The following is a 21,161-nucleotide window of genomic DNA, read 5'->3' on the forward strand; positions in this document are numbered from 1 at the left end:
CTACTTCGTGGCATATGGTGGTGATAGAGCGGATAATGATGAGGTAGACGCGTTCCGCGTGATGTCACAGGCACTCACAGACAATGGCGGCCCGCGCACATCTTGCTTAGAGGACGTCGGAGCAAGTTGCAATAAGCGGATTAGATAAGTGCACCGCATTTCACCCTGCTCTCGGTTTTCACCAACAGGACGGCTGCCACAAGGTCGTTGCGACCAGTCAAGAATTAGTCGCTAGTTGCACCCAGTAATATTAGGAAAATAAATGCCTTGCGCAGTACAAGGAGTTGTAATGGGGAGAGTATAACACTAGAGGACAGCGTTCATGAAAACAGTCGAGCTAGATGGAGTGCAGATCACAAAGAACTTTTACACGAGGAATCAAACGCTGTTTACATGGTTGTTAATACCATTTTTCGTTATGGTTAATGACCGCAAAAACGACGAAGACGAAGAGAAGAAGACGACAACACGACACAAGCGCTCAAGCGTAACTTGACGATTACTGGGAAAAAAACAGCAGTATGCACACAAAAAGGCGAAAATACAAAGAAGCAAGACACTAAGGGCCCCGCCGCGGTGGCTCAGTGGTTAGGGCGCTCGACTACTGATCCGGAGTTCCCGGGTTCGAACCCGACCGCGGCGGCTGCGTTTTTATGGAGGAAAAACGCTAAGGCGCCCGTGTGCTGTGCGATGTCAGTGCACGTTAAAGATCCCCAGGTGGTCGAAATTATTCCGGAGCCCTCCACTACGGACCTATTTGTTCCTCTCTTCTTTCACTTCCTCCTTTATCCCTTCCCTTACGGCGCGGTTCAGGTGTCCAACAATATATGAGACAGATACTGCGCCATTTCCTTTCCACCAAAAACCAATTATTATTATTATTAAGACACTAAGGTTCAATGACGGCGCACCAGGAATCTTAATCAGGAACGAATTACGCGCGCATCAACAAGAGATCTAAAGCAATGCAGCGAACATCGGCCCGAAAGACGAGACAAAATCATGTGCCATCAAAGAAAACTGTTTCATGGCTTGTTATGGTGACTGAAGGGGTGCTAATTCACGTGTCCATTCATTTTGCGATGAAATACGTTTCCTTTACCTCGCGTGTGAGTTGATTATGGTGTGTAAAAAGAACAGTAGCGTTATCAAATTTTGACGCACCTCACTTACGTTTTCCCAGCCGGTCACATCCCCGGCAGTGGTCAGATAGGCTAGAGCGGTCTTGGTTAAAGGAATTCTTATGCTCCATAAGGCGTATGTTTAAGCAGCGGCCGGTTTGGCCGATGCAAGCATGGCCGCAGGTCGTCGGAATTTCGCAGACTGCTTTTTAACGCGACAGCGTTAAGGACCCCGTGTCGCAGAAAAGCCGGTGTCGTCGGCGGCGTTGGCCGTGAGCAAAAAATCCCTCCTCCTCCTCCTCCTCCTCCTCCTCCTCCTCCTCCTCCTCCTCCTCCTCCTCCTCGCAATGTATGCCACTGCCCCAACAAATGGCGCGCGACGGCAGCGCCTCCCGCTTGTCTCGTTCGGGCGCAGTGGGGACATGAGGGCACGCAGGAATCACGCGGTGAGCGGCGAACAACGCAGCGCACATCCAAAGCGCGCTCACCAGGAAGCTTGCGGCTTGCTGCCCGTTCGTTCGGCGCGGAAGCTGTGCTGGCGTTCGTGGCATCGGGTTTGTCGAGAACGATGTTCCGACGCACTACGACTGCAACTACGACTGCAAGTCCCGCGCGATTCGGCAAGGCGCCTGGCAGCGTTTCTACGTGGTTTGCCGCTCCACGTGTCCTTTTCACCGTACGTAGCAGAGCGATTTGTCTAACGGGCAAGGCGTCGCGCCGAATGGGCGATGGCGTTCCGTGGACTCCCTGGCAGTGCTGCAACACGCTGTCACGTTCCACTCTTAACGGAGAAGCTTAAGCGTCCTCCAATTTTTTTACAGCATTAAACACATTTGTTAACATGCCTGATGCCAAATACTTTGCTGACGGGATGGGGTGTAGCGTCCGCCCGTTTTTGGACGCCCATGCACACAACGGAATGCTTGGCAGGTGCGGAGAAAACGGCGTCAACATCATAGCATCCACCTACCCTTTTCTGCCAATGTGAAGTTTTATGAACGTACCGGATGACAGCAACCTTTCTTTTTTCGCTCTTGTCCCTACCGCTGAACATATGGGACATGATAGAACTTGCAAGCCTCTGACATAGACTTAAGAGGGCCGCTTCGGGGGACCCTGATGCTTGCAGCCTACCTGCCTATTCATGAAAAGCTTTTTGAGCATTGTGCAGACATGATTTTACGAGAGCCGATCTCAGAGAAGAAACGGCTACTCCATTTTTAATGGTTCTTGATTGCGCAGAAGAGTAATTCATCTTTTGTTTTGAACATCTGGGCGCGTAACACCAGCAGACATGATGAGGCACAAATGCAAGTTTAGATCTAAAAAACGAAGCTTTTGCTGTTTTGGAAATTCGAAAGTGAAGGACAGTCCAGATCTATTTTCTTTGAAGACATTTGAAATATCACCACACCCCTATTGAAGTTCTCTATTTTTGTGAATACCAGAAAGTCATCAACATACCTAAATACGCAAAAGTGAAGTACATTGAGGTTCGCTTTTACATATTTCTGTCAATACGGCTCAGAAAGATATCGCAAAGAGTGGGTGCAAAGGAAGAGTCAATACATACTCCAGAACTTTGAACATAGAGGTTATTTCACCAACCCAGAAAGTTTGACCGCAGATAAAAAGACATTAATTCAACGGAATGTTAAACCGACGTGCCACAATTTGATCTGAAATTGATTTCGTCCTTATTCTCTAGGATGTAGCACTGGACGCATTCCAGCAGAACATTGTGTGGGAGAGAATAAAATACTTCTTCAATGTCCATGCTAAAGGCGAGACATCCACCAGGGTTTTGGTTCTTTAGGAACTGCACAACGTGCTCTGAGTTCCGCACAAGAAAGGGGTCTATCCATTGCAGCGAGGAAAGCTGCCGTCAAGGTTGGAAAAGACGTGCATGATTAGCTCACCAGTTACCAGCCGGTGAGCAAATACAGACACTGGAATGCCATCGTTAAGCCTGCCGATGCTGCTTTCTTTCCGGACGGTAGCGCGTTAACATGGTATGAAAACCATGAAGCGTCCTTAACAATTTGGGACCCCTTTGTGGAAGAGATCCGCAACTGCTTCGGGGATACCGTTGCAAAAAGCAAATCCGCTGAGCAGTCTTTGCTCCAGAGAGCGCAAGTGCCTGGTGATACGTGCACGACATATATAGAGGAGGTGCTGGAGCTCTGCAAAATGGTTAATCCACGCATTTCCGAAAAAGATCGCGTTGGCCATCTCCTAAATGGCATCGCAGAGGATGTCTACAGTTTTCTTATTATTTAAGACAACTTTGACTCTGCCTCGGACATTATCAGGCATTGCCGCACATTAGAAGCTCTTAAGCTACGTCGAATTATTCCGAAATTCGACCGATTGCCTAACGTCACCACCGTCGCTAGCGTGGATTTCTATGAGCCTGTGACTGCTCTCAAAGCATCAAAATATTGGGCGCCGCAGTGAAGTTTCGTATGAGAGCTGCTCTCTGCAGGCAGCTCCGGCCCATCGCTCCTCGCCTTGGAGTTCGTCCAGTCTGCCTGACCAGTGAACCTCGCATCGATTGCAACGACGCTGCTCAGATTTCCCGTCCCAACCTCTGTGCGCCAGCTCGTCGATCCGCAACACCACCAGCGGCCGGTGTACGATTTCCGCTTCGACACTGGCTACAAGGGGTGTTATGCCTCCCCCACCCCTCCCCCCAACCCACTAGTTTGTTACCGATGTGGTCTGCTGGGTCAAATATCTAGATTTTGCCGTCGCCAATGACCGATTACCCGCTATCAGCGCCAATGGTCGAACCCTGGCCCAAGTTTTCCTGCACATGTTCGTACCCTTATCTTTACATCTTCTCAGCGCCCATCTAGTTATGCACCACCACACAACGACTCCCCTGCCTCTGACCAAAGCCTGACTCCCCCCTTCACCACCGCCGCCGGGAAACTAAGTGCGGCCGATGGAGGTGCGGTCGCAGGGTCATCGACATTGCCAATTCTTCTGCCCGTCGTAATGTTAAATAACCGCCTTGAAGTGTTAGTGGACGGCTCTTGCGTCATGGCCTTAGTGGACACTGGTGCCGCAGTGTCGGTGATGAGTTTAGCTTTCAAGAACCATCTCGGTCATAAAATAATGCTCACTTGGGATAATCGTGTGATCTTCCGTGGCGTAGGGTGAGAATCATTGGTTCCAATTGGTATTTGTTTTGTAAATGTAGTGATCGCTGGCCACGTGTTCCGAACTGAATTCACGGTGCTTCCTCGCTCTACGAACGACATCATCCATAGGTACTGACTGTTTACACCAGTGCGGCACAACTCTCGACTTCCGCAGTGGCGGCTTATTATTCAGTCCTGGTCTTTGGTAAGCTCTCATAGAAGACTCGCTGCTGAATGCCCCAACGTTTTCTGTCTCCGCAGACACCGTTCCAGCGATGTCCGCCATATTCGTTCCAGTTTTGTCCTCGAGCACTGTTTCCGATACCTTTGACGCCGTGGTGGAACCTGCTTCCATTAACTGCGTAAAGAAAAGTTTGCTGGTGCCCCGCAGTCTCATCCGTATCATCAAGGGCCGTGCCGTTTTTGGACTGTTAATCACTCCAGCGAACCTGTCATAATTCCACGTGGTTTAAAACTCGCCGGTTTTGAAGAATGGCTTTCTGTGCCAGTTGCCGCGCTCACTGACAACGTCTCCCGTCCATCTAGACGCCGCGACCTGAGCGAATCTCAATTCCTGGCCATCGTCAACAAATCCCTGCCCACCAGCGACCGCCGGATATTGTCGGCCGTTCTTTTGAAGCATGCGTGCGTGTTTGACTTCGCTTGCGACCAACCACTGCCAATTCCAGCTACCCGTACCCACCACATTATAGACAATGGATCTGCACAACCTATTCGACAGAAGCCATAGCGCGTTTCACCTTCAAAACGCCAGATAATGGATGAACAAATCCGTGACATGTTGCACCCAGGAATTATTCAGGAATCTTCAAGCCCGTGGGCTGGTCCAGTGATCCTCGTCAAAAAGAAAGATGACACATGGCGGTAATCTGTGTCGACTATCGCCGCCTAAACACTGTTACAAAGAAGGATGCTTACCCGCTCCCACGCGTTGATGATGCCATCGACTCCCTCCACACAGCCTCGAACTTTTCCTCCGTTGATTTGCGATCTAGATGCTGGCAGATCCCGATGCACCCGAAAGACAAACAGAAGACGGCGCTCGTGATCCCTGATGGGTTGGATGAATTTAATGAGATGCCATTCTGCCTTTGCAGCGCTGCTCCTACTTTTGGACGATTTATGGACACGCTTTTACGTAGACTGAAGTGGCAAGTTTGCATGTGTTATCTGGATGATGTTGCTATTTTTGGAAGGACCTTCGCCGAACATAACAGCCGCTTAAAAGTTTTCCTTGATTGCATAGAGAGAACGGGCCTCTTTCTCAACTCTCAGAAGTGTCCCTTCAGTGAACGTCGAATTACTGTCCTTGGTCATCTGGTTGACAAGGATGGTGTCAGGCCCGACCCACAGAAGACTGTAGCCGTCGGCAGTGAAAAGAGCCCAAAGCACTGAAAGAACCCAGGAGTTTTTTACGGCTTTGCTCGTACTTTCGGCGCTTCTTTCCCAAATTTTATGACTTAGAATATCCGCTTACAAGTTTCTTTCAGAAAGACATTCACTTCCAGTAGACTCCCGAATGCGACTCCGCGATTCGCCAGCTCAAGTTTCTCCTTACCTCGCGGCCAATATTGTGTCATTCCTGCCGGACAGCGCCCACAGAGCTCCACAGAGACGCCAGCGGAATCGGCGTGGATGCTGTGCTCATCCAACGCCATGGGGGCAATCAGTACGTTGTCGATTATGCAAGTCGCACCCTCAGCAAGTCGGAACGCGATTACGTTGTGACAGAGCAAGTGTGTCTCGCCGTTGTTTTCGGCGTACAACGATTTCGTTCGTACTTTTATGGACGTGTTGGTACAGTCGTCACAGACTATCATTCTATGTTCTGGCTTGTGAATCTGCGTGACCCGTGAGGTCGGTTGGCCCGCCAAGCAATGCGCCTTCAAGAGTTCAACTTCACAGTGTCTTACAAAATTGGCCGCCGACACGCCGACGCAGATTGCCTCTCGCGGCTGCCGCTCGCGGCAACTACTTCCGATGATGACAACTTTGACGACTATCTCGCCGCCGTTTCTAATGAGCTTCCGTATCTTGACACTTTCAAGACCAAACAACCCAAGGATAAGCGCTAAGGGGTGCTTTTTGAAGAAGCAGGTGAACCGACATGTGCAAGCCCTTTCTGCATTCTCGACGGCTACAGAACGAATTACTCGCCTTGCGTTCTCTCCTCATCGTTCCTGCTACTCTCTATTCCTCTGTTCTACACGCCATGCACGATGACGCCGGGCACTTGGGGTTTTCTAGAACCCTTAACCACTCCATACAACGTTTTTACTGGCCAAAAGTGGCCAAAAATTACATACGCCTATAACACATCGAAGCATGGAACAACTGCGTGTAGCTTGAAGTCTAGAGTCTGACGAAAACCCGTCTGGTCGAGATGGTACATGACGAAAGTAGAAGGCGGCGACCAAAAGAAAGGATGGGATGAAGTTTGTGAACAAGGTTTCCGTGGAGGAGCCGAAACGTCATCCCATCCTTTCTTATGGTCGGCGCCTTCTACTTTCGTCAACTGCATATAGCCCGTTCTTCCTTCTTTATGCTGCCCGCCTCGAAGCTCCCTCCACCGCACCTTACCTTTCCTTCTCGACAACGAGCCTTCTATTGCAAGCACCCTTTGCCACGCTGAAGAAGCCAGTAGACTTGCCCGGATACGCACCTTGGCCTCGCACGACCGCTCTAAGCAGCGCTACGACCACCGGCGCAAGGATGTCTGCTACCTGCCCCGTGACACTGTATTGTTGTGGACACCCTCTCCACCGTCGTGCTTCATACCAAAAGCTGCTGTCCCAATACACAGGCCCGTTCATCGTGCAAGCCCGGCTCAAGGACCTGAACTGCGTGGTCCCTCCCCAATCTACGCCAGGACGCCGATCAAAGAAAACACTAGTCGTGCATGTCGCACGGCTAAAGCCCTTCCACTCTTGGGACCGAAATTGATGCATTGGCCCAGAGGGCTTCGTCTGCGAACGGGGAAGTGTCACGGGGGGTAAATTAACGGAGGGGGGGGGGGTAAAATGGCAGGCATAGTACAGATGATGATGAGGTCGGCGCGTTTTGCGAAATGTCATAGACACTCTGACGGTGGCGCGTCCATAGCTTGCTTAGTTGATGACGGAGCATTTTGCGATATGAGGAGTAGGTAAATGCACATTTCCAACATGGCGGCCGCTACAAGGTGAATGTGCAGTATGAAATGTCGTAGACATTACCGGGGACAGTATACCACGAGAAGACAGCGTTCAAGAAAACACGTAAAAAGGGAAGACGAAAAAAAGAGAGATGGGGTGAAGACCAAGGACTATCTCAGAGGGCGGAGATTGAGGAGGTCCAGAGCACAGCACAAGGCCAGTACATCGTCGCCAATCACAAAGCATTCCCACAGCAAACGTTACACCACGTTCCTCAATCTCCCCATGGCTACATGTGTCACAATCAGGACGGTCGGCCACGCCAATACAGAACAAGTGCCACTTCGTGAAAGAAACACCAGGCTACAGACGGCGTAGCCAAGCTGATTCTTGCCGTTGTGGATAATACAGACGAAAAATTGATGCATTTTTGACTTCTTGGTGGAACCATGAGGCTGGTTGAGCCATTATGCCTGCTATTGAAAAGCTGCAAGGACTGGATTGGGCACGTCCAGCACCTGCAGTACCTCTGCCACGTCATGTCGTGCGCTTTAATATCTGGCACATAATCTTCCTCTTTTTTACTAATTAATTATTGACCATTATTTATTAACGTGTCATTTAATTCTACGTCATGTTAATCTTTTTTTATCCGCTCTCCTTTTACACGTGACACTGCTTTGATCAGCGAAGTCATGCAAAAAAGCGAAATTTTCGTATCTACCGTAGGAATGATTGTACGTTTGACTGGGCAGCATCATTTGCAGCTGGGATCAATGAATGAACGAGCAGCGGCCTAACACCATCCTACTCAGGTTCGTTTAGGCAAGAATGAGTACGTCGAACCATTCATGTATTTTCTTGGCCTTTCGTGTTAACCGAGTCCGTTGATCTCGCGGACACATTCCGCGTGACGGTTCAGTCCTCCTCCGTAGCATTGCAGTCGCAACTTTCGAGGGCGCCTCCGCCTTCTACCGGAATGACGTCATCAGGCACCAGGTCACGAAGCTTGTTCAGTTCGTAACCAAAGAGATGAATCTGGAAGAAACAGGTTGAATTCATTCGGTGCTGTTGCATCTGTGAGGCTCTTAGTGATTCCCGAAGTGCTGCGCGGTCGTGCCAGCTGTAATACTTCTCCGCAGATGATTGTTTCACAGAAGGCTACCAAGTTAAAGGGACGGACAGTTCGAACAACTGAAGAGTCGTTGAAGTTATTTTGTCAAAAAAGGTATTAAAAATTTTCTACACCTCTTGCATAAATAACCTCTACTGCGCATAATCCTCCAGCGTATCCACAAGCACAGACTAGGTACTATTACAAAGCACCCACCTTTTAGCGTCAGCATAGGTTCGTATCTCAGCAGAACCTGTCGCCTAGCAATGGATGGAATGTAGAGCCTTGAGGGGTGTTAATTTGGATCAGTGGGCGAATGATTAGCAGCCTTTTTAATTGTAATTTTCCGACATAGTAAAACCTCGCTATAACGAAACTACTTATAACAAATGAATAACCACCCGCTCTTGGAAGTTCCCGCAGAAGGTAGTCCATTTGATATTTCGTTTTAACGTAGTAAAAGTTTCATTATGTGCGCACATAACGAGCTTCCAGTGAGCCAATAGCTAATTTAACAAGCGTATGTCAATTTTTATTGGTTCCCAACGCTTTCGTGCCAGTTCGATGTGGCAAAATGAGATCACCGCGCATAACCTGCTAAATTAAGTACCACACGGAACACGAGGAAAATTTATGCCACCTCAAGCGGGGCCTGCATGGAGCGTATCTATACAAATCGCGGTTTTAAAGATGGCGATCCCTTCGCAAAACATTGGCTACGCGGCCCACCACAGGAAGCCACACCGTCCTGTTGTGCTCTGGTCTTGTCTGCATCGCATCTGTGTCGTGTAGGTTGCGCAGTTTGTTTTATATCCATGTCGCACTGTGTTCTGTTCATGGCCCGCCGCGCCACGCTGCGTCTCGTCTCGCCAAGCCATTGGAGTTTCCCCGTTCTCCAACCTCCGTGCTGCACATGACCCACTGCGAGCCCGCTCTGCTTCTCTAGTTCCATGTGGTCTCTTTGTTTTAAAACCGCTTGGCAGTGCACTTTGGTGCACTTGACAACATCGACGTCCCGCTGGTGGTAGAGGGTGAAGCGGCGGAAAAAGAAAACGCTAACAAATTTCCTTTGACGAGAAGGTGCCCATCATTAAAGCCTTCGTTCTTGGGTACGCCTTCACCTCAAGACAAGCTTGTCATGAGGTGAACTGCTATGTCCCACGTGCCCGTGAGCTGCGCAGCGAAGGCAACCAAAACGGGTGGTCGCGACGAAGTCGCCCCTTTTTTAGATGGCCGTCTTTTACAGCGGCCCGTATCGGCTTAAGCACTTCAGGGCCTAGAAAACGGCGCTAAATAATTCTAATAGGTCTTTCCCTGAATTGTATGACAATTCTCCTCCAGGATCCGTTTTGTACGCGCTCAAATTCATGCGAACCGAGGATGAAACGGGCGCTTGTTGGCAAGGCTCGCATGCACAGTTTATGTCCGTGAATTGCTGCGTGGTGGGTGTCCGTGTTTATGCTGCCACAGCGCACATCGGAAGCTCACTATGCCATGCTGCTATGTTGTCCTCAGTACACACCTAGTTACAATGGCCTGTTAGCATGCAAGAGCTGAAGCGTAGGCCGCGTACAGCTGCAACGAGGCGACGACTATAACGAATAAACTGCGGGGCCCCTTCAACTTCGTTATAACGAGGTTCAACTGCAACTTGTTTTGCGACACCGAAGCTAACAGTGACTTTTTAAAACTTTTATCTGAGTTGCACGTAGGAAAAAGAACGGCTGAACGAAGAATAGTGCACTTACCCTGTTCACCAGTTTGGCCTTCAGAAGCGCTTGGCGATCGCAAAAAGAATGTGAAACAATGGGGGATGGTTAATTATGTAGACTCCCTTGAGCCGTATTGGATAGCAGTCCTGAAAACAATGTTGATTTCTGTAACCAGACTTAATTTTGCAACTGAAATATATTAAAAAATACTTTTGATACTGCAGGAAAAGTGCCTACGACTTACGAACTACGTCATTGTCAAAGGTTTTAGAGCTTTGCCAAAATGGCGTACAGCAGCGGTGCCGTACTTCAGTAATCTCAAAAGACACAACTGCAGGAATGGTTCTTCATTAGACAGAAAGTAAAGCTTACTCGTCAATCATCATGTATGCCTCAGCATCTCTCCTATTCAGGACATGCGCAAAAGTTTTGCATGTAAGCATGCATTGACTAAATTTAACGCGATCGCGCTAAGACTCCCGTCCAGCGTCGAACCCAGCGGCGCCGGCTCCGTCTGTGCGAGAAAAAACGGATTTTTCGGAATGGTAGTAAAGTCACAGGGAGCGGTGAATTCGAAAGCGGTTAAAACATCTTATAAACGTGAATATTAGACCACTACACCACTCGAACGTCATTATGACATGTAAGAATGTGAAGTAAATTAACTGCACTTAAAAAAACATTAGTGTGAGATGAAAATCAAAGTACCCCTAGGATCGGGAGTCAGACACGCACACCTAGGCCATGGCGACATGTATGGTCTATTTTTGTAAAGGGATGCCTTTGTGTGTCCTGTCCGACAAGGTACGTGGCTGCGAAGTGGCATGAAAGGAAGACGCAAGGCCGCTAAAGCTAGCTTTTCGCGACCCTTATGGCCTAACGTAAGTGCCCCAAAGTTTTTTGTAGAACACCTTCAATTATTTCACGGAACCAACAATTTGCATGGCTGTAGTGTGAAGTAAGGAGCCGGTGTAATTGCTTTGATATCCGTCTAGAACCAGAAAAACCTATATAAATATGAGAATAGGTGTGCTTTAATATTGTGCCCCATCCCCCAATCATTCTTCATCATTGTTGATGAAAGTTTCCAGAAAAGAAAAGAAATATTTAATTGCTTATATTCTATTTCATTAAAAGGTCAGACAAATCTTGCCACGATTCCCGCAGCTAGTAGTTCCTGAGTACATGATCTAATTATGCTCACAGAGAACGATGGTAATGTATCGTATCAATTAGGTTACTGTTGTCTATGAGTCTACGAATAAGGTGGCTTTTTATTTGTGAACCGAAGGCACGCTTTTGCACATAATTTAGTTTCACGTCGTGATTTCGCTCAACACACGATCGATATCTTCATATTCATTTCAAAGCGGACGCCTGTCTCTAGTGCATCGCGCACCAAGAGCATCAAGAAGCCTTTCCGCTGACCTGGACAAGGCTCAAAAGCTGTTTGATGACTCCCGGTGTGTAATGGAGCATATGATTGATGCTCAAACCCTTGAAGTCCATCACGCACACCACACCATTGAGCTGAACAGACTCGTCAAAAAGAAGATATTCCACGTGGGCTATGCCTGTTCTGAAGAACTCGTTCAGAGGGCATACTCCGCTGTTCCAGCCTCCTAAAAGGAAAAAAAAAAGAAAACATCGTAACTGAGAAAATAATCAACGTGTGCAAATAACTTATGTGAAAGGGGAACATGAAAAAAAGCATAAACGTACAGCGCTTTTCATTTGGGATGATTTATCGCCATTGTTGCCTGTCTTAGCATACAACAATTCCCTACGCATCTTTCACACGTGAGAGAACGTTGGTGAAAAACACCGTAAATTTTCGACCTATATAAAAAAATAATTTCATCCTTAGTCATTTAGCCCTTTAAGCGCATTGCACACAATTGTGTGCTTTGCGAAATCGCCGCTTTTACTTACAGTGTGGAGAGTTTACCGAACACTGATTTCGTCGTTTTAGGGGTATTCAGCATTACCCTATTGCTTATAGTCTGCTTTTTCATGCAGACTTGAGAACGCAGCAAATAACAATGCACAAAACAGTGTGCCTAATACCACGTCATACGCCATCTTGCTGACTGGTCGTCCACCAGTATTGATGTCAGTTGGGTGATTTGTTATTAGAGTTTCCGTCCCTTTCGACAATTCGGAAGAAATTTTGTACACGCATGCAACAACATGACCATTTGTGTTTTACAGTGGTAGCAGTTAGGCGCCCGCGTCCCCGGCTTGCGCATCGTAGTCGTCCTATGTCGTCGCCATCGGCGTAGGGAGAAATCTTGCTTTCTTTTTCCAGGGCAGAGAAAAATGCAAGTGGGTACGTAAGAGAAGACGAAAAGATGGTGACAGGCGACGGGTTACAGGGGGCTAAGTGGACAAAGGGTAATTCCCCTTTCTTTTTCGTGCGCTACTCATACTAATACTCTCCTTCACGACATTTTAGTCGAAATCAAGAAGAAGAAATGGGCGTGGCCAGGGCATGTAACGCAAAGGCAAGGTAACCGATGGTCGTTAAGAATAATGGACTGGATTCCAAGAGAAGGCAAGCGTAGTGAGAAGTGGCAGAAAGTTGGGTGGACAGATGACATTAAGAAGTTTGCGGCGATAGGGTGGTCGCAACTGGCACAAAACAAGGTTAATTGAGAGATATGGGAGAGGCCTTTGTCTTTCAGTGGGCGTAGTCAGGCTTATGATGACGAACTTATACTCAACAGCTAGCAAGCTATGGTCCGCGTGTCAACAGTACTGACCTGCCTCGGTTCAAACCCACTTCTAAAATTGAATGCAGCGTACTTTTAGAGCTTTCTTTTTCTCTTTATAAAACAAGAAGTCCAACCTCTAAACTTGATAAATGAACAATCCGTTGAAAGAACTGTAAGATCTAAAATAAACAGCGCACTTACCTATCTTCAGCAAAATCACAGCTCTTCCCTTGGTATCTTTTTTCCGGGACACTGTCACCAGCCTGTGCTTTTGGCACACCACATCAAAAGGAATAGAGTATGGGTCCAGTCCCTCGAACATGTCTGGGTTCTTTTTGCGCACTTTGAAATACTGCTTGATTGTTCTGTATGCCTCTTGAGCGTTGTACTTCCTACCACGTAGGAACTTCAGCAGGAAAGCCTCGTCTGTAGGACAGTCCAACGATGGCTCAGCTGATAAATGAGACAAATATATGTCAGTGAGCGAGAAAAGTAAAAATGACCAGTCCTTTTCACATTCTGTAGCCTCTCAGGCCCCTCGTTCAGCTTTGCCTGTCTAGGTACTGCATCATCCTTTTCAATTCGTTTCCGGGGCTACTGAGCAGAGAAACGAACACAGCAAACCGAAGACTACTCAGGTATTCTCCATGAACACTAATATCCAGCTCTTCACAATCAAGTTCTTTGAATGCCGCTTGTGAACACATATTGACAGCAGTAAAGAGGTAGTCTCTCTCCCTAATCTGATTCTTAACTGGGATTTTGCGGATTTTGCCACTTTGAATGTGGACAGCTGTGGTCACCCTGCAGTGTCTGTTGATATTTTCCGGTACCTTTTCAGATGCCTCTTCTACTGTCTTGCAGAAGAGGCATCTAAGAATTTCTCGTAATCTATGATTGATATAAGAAGCTATATGCCACAACAATATGAAGGGAAATAAAGTAATGTTGATCAGGCAGATAACAATCATTCGATAACAATCAAAGGTAACAATCATTCGAAGTGGTAAACGAATGCGTCTAATTAGGGCTGGAGTGACCACAGATCCGGACCACGAGCTTGAATTTGCTATGAAAATAATAACGAGAAGGCGGTATTTGATAACAACTTTTGTAATAGCATCCTGGCAGTATCGCCTAAGAGTAAAGTATATAATAGCTGCACCTTGTCAGTTCTCACCTAGGGGGCGTAAACTTGGTGGTTAATGAAAAGGGTTGAAATTAAATTGAGCACAGCGCAGGTAACTGTATAGAACTTAGTGGGTCCGAGAGCAAACGTTATTAATGATATCCTTTTCAAAACCAAGAAGAATAAATGGGCATAGAAAGGGCATCTGAAAAAGAAGACGTGATAACCGGTGGTTCTTAAGGGTTATAGTGTGGATTATAGTGTGTTATAGGGTTATAGGGTTACAGGGTTATAGTGTGTAGCATAGTAGCGGGCGTCATAGAGTCACCTTTGTGTATGAGATTAGAAAGTTTATAGGGATAAGGTAGTCCTTATCTAGGGTAGTTAGATAAGGATAAGGAAGCTGGCTCAGGACAGGGGTAATTGGAAGTCAATTGCAGATCCATAGTTAATAATAGAACTGGTTAGTCTCTTCAAAACACTTTTTTTGCACTTTTTGTTCACATTTTTCTCGTTCTATGCTAGTTGGTGCTTTTAGATGCAGATATGTTGGTAAAGTGTACGTATTTTTCGTTATAATTTGATTAATGTATGCCTATTGTAATTTCTTGACGTTGGAAACTGCGTTGACTGCTGTCTTGTTCAATGGCCCCAGGAACTCGTTCAAGTCGCAAATCACAACATTTAATCCAGGGAACCATTCAGAGTTCTGTTCTACTTACTCTGAAAAATAAAATGATTTCATTTGGCTTATCCCGCAGTGGACATGCATAGGCTGGTGATGATGATGTTGAACGCCTAAGCACTTCTTTTACTTATCCTTTCCTTTTTTCTTTTCCTCTGTTCAGCTTTGCAAGTTTCACACCGCTAAGGTCTGAATATTAGCAACGATATACATGAATCAGCATCGAATCACAACTCTTTCCTCATATGTTGTAAGGAAGACGATGATTCACTTTTTTTTGCAAAAGCACAGCTATAAAATGAAATTTTTTTTTGCCAAGTAACCCCTAGTAGATTTGGTCAATAGGAATAAAGAGAAGCATGAAAACTAGCTAAATATGTTTTATTCCACGTAGTGCATTGAACAGCAGGATGGTTGCAATGCGCAATGTGCGATTCAGCGAAACCTGTTAAGGTATTTCTATTTCGCAACATACTGAGGTGCCGTATGTGAGAACGATTCTATATCTGCATAGTTACAGAGCTGTCTTTTAGTTTTCCACACATAATCGGTCACTGGAGACTGGGAACATTGGGCCGGCTTTCCGCACACGAAGCAGCGGACTCTTGAAGAGTACGCCGCTTTTGGCGCGCAGTGTCACAGCCGCTGTTACATTCCTTCGCTCTCACCATGCTCTCCCTCTTCTTTTCGCGGTAAAACTCCTGGCATGGTTCTCGACGACACCACCCTCCAGTTGATCATTACTCGCACTCCCAATACCCTTCTCCTTCCTTGGTAACCCTCCTCCTTCCATAGTAACTACCCTCCGAAAGGCTCTTGTTCCGCCATCTTACTCACTCGGCATACCCGCCTTCCTCCACTGTATAACCCTACGGGTAGCTCCCGTAGCAATCCCTCTTACGTTATACTCTCATCATACCCTCGTCTTTCCACGGTAACCGTCCGGAGGATGGTTCCCTTGGCATCCAGTCTCGGGTTACGCATTCCTACGCTCTTGCCACACGCTCCTCCTTCCATGGCAGCCACCTTCCGGATGGTTACCTTGGCAACCTACCTCCGATTTATCCGTGTTACGCTCACGCCATACCCTCCTCTTTCCACAGTAACCATCCTCCGGTTGGCGATTCTCCCGCACTCTCTATACTATCTCTCTTCCTCGGCAACTCTCCTCCTCTTTCCAGGGCAACTACCCTCCGGATTTTTCTCGTGGTGACGACCCTCCGATAACGCATTTCTACGCTCTCGCAATAACCTCGTACTTAGACGGTAACCGTCGTCCTTCGATGATAACTGCCCCTCAGGTGGTTCCCGTGGCAACTCCCTTCTGGTTATGCATATCTACGCGTTCGCCATGGCCTGCTCCTTCTATGGAGACCTTTCTTCTTGGATGATAGCTCACCTCCGTTTGGGGATCCCTCCACTGTCGTGAAACCCTGTTCCTTTCATGGTAACCACCCTCTCGGCGGTTTCCAAGCCAACACCAACCTAGGATTACTACTACTACTACCACGACTCCTGCTACTTCTAGTATTATTAATAGGAGTATTACTATTGCCACTACTACTTCTACTACTACTACTACAACTGCTACCACTACTGCTGCTACTAATACTACTACTATTACTACTGCTACTACTACTACTGCTACTACTACTACTGCTACTACTGCTACTACTACTACTACTACTGTACCTACTATCTACAACTACTATTACCACTATACGTTTTTGCTACTACTACGACTACCAGTACTACTACTACTACTACTACTGCTACAACTGCTGCCACTACTGCTGCTGCTACTACTACTACTACTACAACTGCTGCCACTACTGCTGCTGCTGCTACTACTACTACTACTAATACTACTACTACTACTACTACTACTACTACTACTATTACTACTACTACTACTACTACTACTACTACTACTACTACTACTAATACTACTACTACTACTATTACTACTACTACTACTACTGTACCTACTATCTACAACTACTATTACCACTATTCGTTTTTGCTACTACTACGACTACTACTACTACTGCTCCTTGGAGGCGAAATTTCAGAGGCCCGTGTACTGTGTGATGTCAGTGCACGTTAAAGAACCCCAGGTGGTCTAAAGTATCCGGAATTCTTCACTAGGGCATCTCTCGTAGCCTAAGTGGCTTTGGGACGTTAAACCTGCATAAAGTCATAAGCTACTACTACTAAAACACTGGCGCGAAACACAGGAACGGGTGATTTATATGGTGTCGCTGCAAAACGCGTCTAGAATTTATTCGAGCCGTTTAATTCGGTATATATGGCATACAGTAAGCTGAGAAAATTCAATTATTCTGTGGATTCCTAAATGACATTAATTCGAATGCTCTACAAAAATGCATTATAATGGAAGATGTCTCACAGACAGATTGGATGGCACTAAAAGGTACAGGTTTACTCTTGGGTGTTGATGCTCATAAACATTTAATAGATATTGAGGAAGATATTGAGGACATATGTTGTGACTCTCCTCTCTAGAACATATTTCTACTCTCTATGTAGTAACACGACAAACATCTGCATCGTGCCAGCTCACCTGCAATCAGCTCACGCAACTGATTGAGAGCATCCGCCTCTGTCGTTAGGGTGTTTTCCGATTTGCTACGCATTCTGTGTTCCAGGCTCGGTGTGACATCAGAGGTAGCAGCATTCATCTTCCTGTTCGTCATCGCGTGTCGAAGTTCTGCTGGGGAGAAAATTTTAGGTTGTCGTCAGAGTCACACGTCGTGCAAGCCTCTTGCGCTTAGGTGGCGGCGGCAAAAACTGTGTGGTTTTTAAAATGATACGACGCATTTGCTTTTTCTCTAGGATTAAGATCTCATTTCAAACTGAACTCTCATTTGAATACCTCGATTTTAAAGCAGGCGCTTGAACATTCGGTTTTATGCGCAGCTGTTAACGGGAACATAGAGATAGTACACATGTAGGACAGGGTTCCTTGGAGAGACATGGGAGAGGCATTTGCCCTGCAGTGGCCGTAGTCAGGCTGATGATGATGACGATGATGATGATGATCCACATGCACAGCCACAGAAACGCGATGATCCACGAGAACTTGCGACGAACGTTGTTTAAGAGCGCTGAATTAAGATTCGAGGGCACGTCACATGACGCAGTGTACACACCTCCGCAGGCAGAATGGGAATGACGGCAGCGTGCACACGTCGAAGTTAGTTCCACCATCTCAGCATGTAGTTCTTCCCCTCCGCGAAGTACCGCTGTTCAGCGCAGTTTTTTTTTTTTTCAAAGTTATGATGAGAAATTTTGACTGGAGGCAGTCAGACATTGTTAGTCTATTTCACGTCGAGTAACAAGTGCTTATCATGGCTGCAGTGACCACCCGTTTGCTAGAGGCAGCGGCCAATGTCAGCTTTTAGCCCTTTAGACCGTCGAGTTTTTTTCGGCGAAAATGAATGAATTAATTAAAAAGTGAAGTATGTAAATGGGGAAGCAAGGATCGAAGGAGGTAGTTGTGCTTCCAACATTGATTGTTAAGTTGCACTCTCCTCATACTCTTTGTTCCTTTATTACGTTACATAGTGCATATTTGTGTGCACGTGTAAGCAGTGTATGAGCGCGAGAACACCACACTTGCTCAAGACAGCGATTATATGCAGTCACACCCTTCAGTACCTAAGTACTTGGATATTAACATAACCAATGATCTATCTTGCTCTGATCACATATCGGCAGTCACAAACGATGCTGACCGATGTCTTGGTTTTCTGCGCTGTCACTTAAAATCCCACCTTCCTGTGTTAAACGATTGGCGCATCTAACACTTCTTCGACAAGAATTAGAGTACGCTTGCGCTATTTGGGGCCCGCATCAATAAGTTCTTTTAACACTTTTGAATCATTACAGAATGGAGCTGCTCGGTTTATCTGCTCAAAATCCCGCAGTCACCATCTATGCACTCAATCAATCCACACAGTTCACATCACAGTCCACTCCAGAAGTCACCATCAAACTACAGCTATTTCACTAGTGTATCTAATACAAAGTTCGAAGCTAACCTTGTCTGCTCTCATTAATCGGCGTAAAATATCTAAACTTCGTCTTTTCCATAAATTTTATCATTCCCAACTATCCAGCTACGTCATCGGCACTGGACTTCGCAACGTGTCACCACACCAAAAATGTTTACCCGCCATCTGCCCATACTACTTCATATCTTTTCTCATTTGTCATCCAGACTGCAAAAAACTAGAATGACCTTCTCGCTGATGCCGTGTTCCACTTAGATCCACAATATTTTAAGATATTCATCGAAAAAATACACTTGTGTAATACGTGACTTCTTTTTTCTTTCTTATGACGTACCACCTCTATCCCTCAATAATACCTCATACCTGGGGCCTTTGAGGTGTATTTTTAAATTAACAAATAAGTAAAACAGGAAGAGCACCAGTGTCGTCCTGTTGCGTTGTGGTTTTATCTTCTAACTCATTCCTTCAAGCCAATATCTATCAAAATGGATTCGTCCTTTCTACTTCCTCTGTTGGTCCTATGTTTCCTGAATAGACTGTTCCGCTATTTCCATTGTCTATTTTATTGCGCGTTGCCTTACGTGCAACAATTTTCGGATCCTGAATGAACAAGACCATTCCGTAGCTGTAATAGTTACTTGAATGACCGCAAAATAATGCGAGCCCAAAAGTCGCGAGGAAAGCGTATGGCTACTGGAAAGAACAAAGTCGGGGACACAAGTTCTCGTTAAGAGTACGACTCTTTAGCTTTAAAGGTCCCCTAAGGTCGCTTGGGGGTTCACATGTGCATCCTTTCGCAGCCATCGACACGCTTGTTGCTACGACACACTGCTTTAGTACACATCATAGTCCATATAATTGGTCAAGCTAATTGGTGATCTTAATTAACTAAGTGTTCTCGTGCTGTAACTTACCGACTGTGCAGTGTGAGGCGTTTGTACAAGGCCTCTATTTATCCACCTGAACAAACGTTCCTCAACGGTGTAGAGATAGCGTGCTCGACTCCCGACCGAAAAGGCAGCGGTTCCATTCCGCTTGACCACCCTTTTTCTTTTCAGCGAAACTCCTTTTCTACGTCACAACCCTCTCTACCAATCAGGATTTTCCAGTCACAAAAACAACGACGCTGGGTTTCCTGAAGAACGGGACATTTAAAGCTATCGCGTTAAAAGGCGAACGCCACCTCTAAGGCGGCGACATAAGGAATGGCTCTCTGCAGAGTAACACAGCGGGTGAGAAGCAGCCACCTCAGAGCAGTTGTTGTGAATATATCCAATTTAAGACTGCCACAAAAAGTGATTATTCGACCACGATCAAGAGAAATGTGTCTCATAACACATTGTTGGGGATCGACCGTTAGGTAACACACGCTAGCAACGACTTGAATGACGGTGGAACGAACCGGCAAACTGCGGTCACAAAGGCACATTGCAAGGAATTCATAGCGGCGGGGCAGTCAGTACCAGAAAACGATGACAGAGGGTTCAGTAAAGTTGCTATCTCGAAGATTCGCACCACATGCACACTCCTTAAGAGCGGGTTTTATATTTTTTTTATTTTCACTACAACATTGAAGTTAAAAGCGAACCTCGTTTTTAAAACATACAAAAATAAATCAGAACTGAACACTTACCGTAAATCGTGCTTGCTCCTTTTAGAAGCGCGGGTTCCTCCTAAAAACGTCCCTCTTGCCAAATTGGTGCCTGCACGAAGGAGTGAGTGTCGGAGGCAAGGAAACATGCTTGAAGGTTAGCGCAGCTATCTTTAAATTTTGTTCTCACATGCACGGCCGTTGCTATACGGACTAACTAGGGCGTCCTAACGCGCATACTTGAACAAGCATTGGCGCAAGCCAGAGGTACTCTTTCTCCATGGCCTTGAATACCGGCTCCATCGACACACTGCCTCGAACTCTTCACGCCCGATTTTCTCCCTCTAACCCTGTCGGTGGAACAGTAACAAAGCACAGTTTAGCCACACCACCAGAGCGATTGACTCGATTACCTTACTCTGTGCTGCGCTTCTCAAAACTCTATACAATCAAGGAAATGCTGCTTGGCGAATTTTCAATATGCATCGAGGACAAATTTACACTGCAAGTGGTTGCTTCTCCCTCAATAGTTGTGGAGGGAAGGAAAAGTAACAGAATATGAAGGAAACGAAACCTTCCTGTTAGCGCGCGCGCCAATTGGCGTCGCGGCATGGAGCGCAGTTTCCGGCGCTACTTTCGCTACTGCCTCACTTTCCACCTGTTGTGGTTGTTTGTGCCGTCTCCTTCGGCGCTGTTTTTTTTCTTTCCGCATAAGCACTGTCTCACTTTCCCCTACGATCCTTCGGCCAAACTTGGC

General features: G+C 46.6%; 1 pseudogene across 1 annotated transcript; it reads right to left on the minus strand.

Annotated features, from left to right (window-relative positions):
* Positions 1–8,266: 8,266 nt before the first annotated feature.
* LOC144129211 (alpha-tocopherol transfer protein-like) lies at positions 8,267–20,531 on the minus strand (annotated as a pseudogene). Its single transcript, XR_013313885.1, has 6 exons — positions 20,447–20,531; positions 17,361–17,507; positions 13,164–13,415; positions 11,677–11,870; positions 10,285–10,394; positions 8,267–8,460 (listed from the first exon to the last, which is right to left on the minus strand). The product of XR_013313885.1 is annotated as an alpha-tocopherol transfer protein-like (transcript).
* Between the last annotated feature and the right edge of the window lie 630 nt (positions 20,532–21,161).

The sequence above is a fragment of the Amblyomma americanum genome, chromosome 4 (genome assembly GCF_052857255.1).
Source record: "Amblyomma americanum isolate KBUSLIRL-KWMA chromosome 4, ASM5285725v1, whole genome shotgun sequence".
In the NCBI taxonomy this organism is placed as follows: Eukaryota; Metazoa; Arthropoda; class Arachnida; order Ixodida; family Ixodidae; genus Amblyomma; species Amblyomma americanum.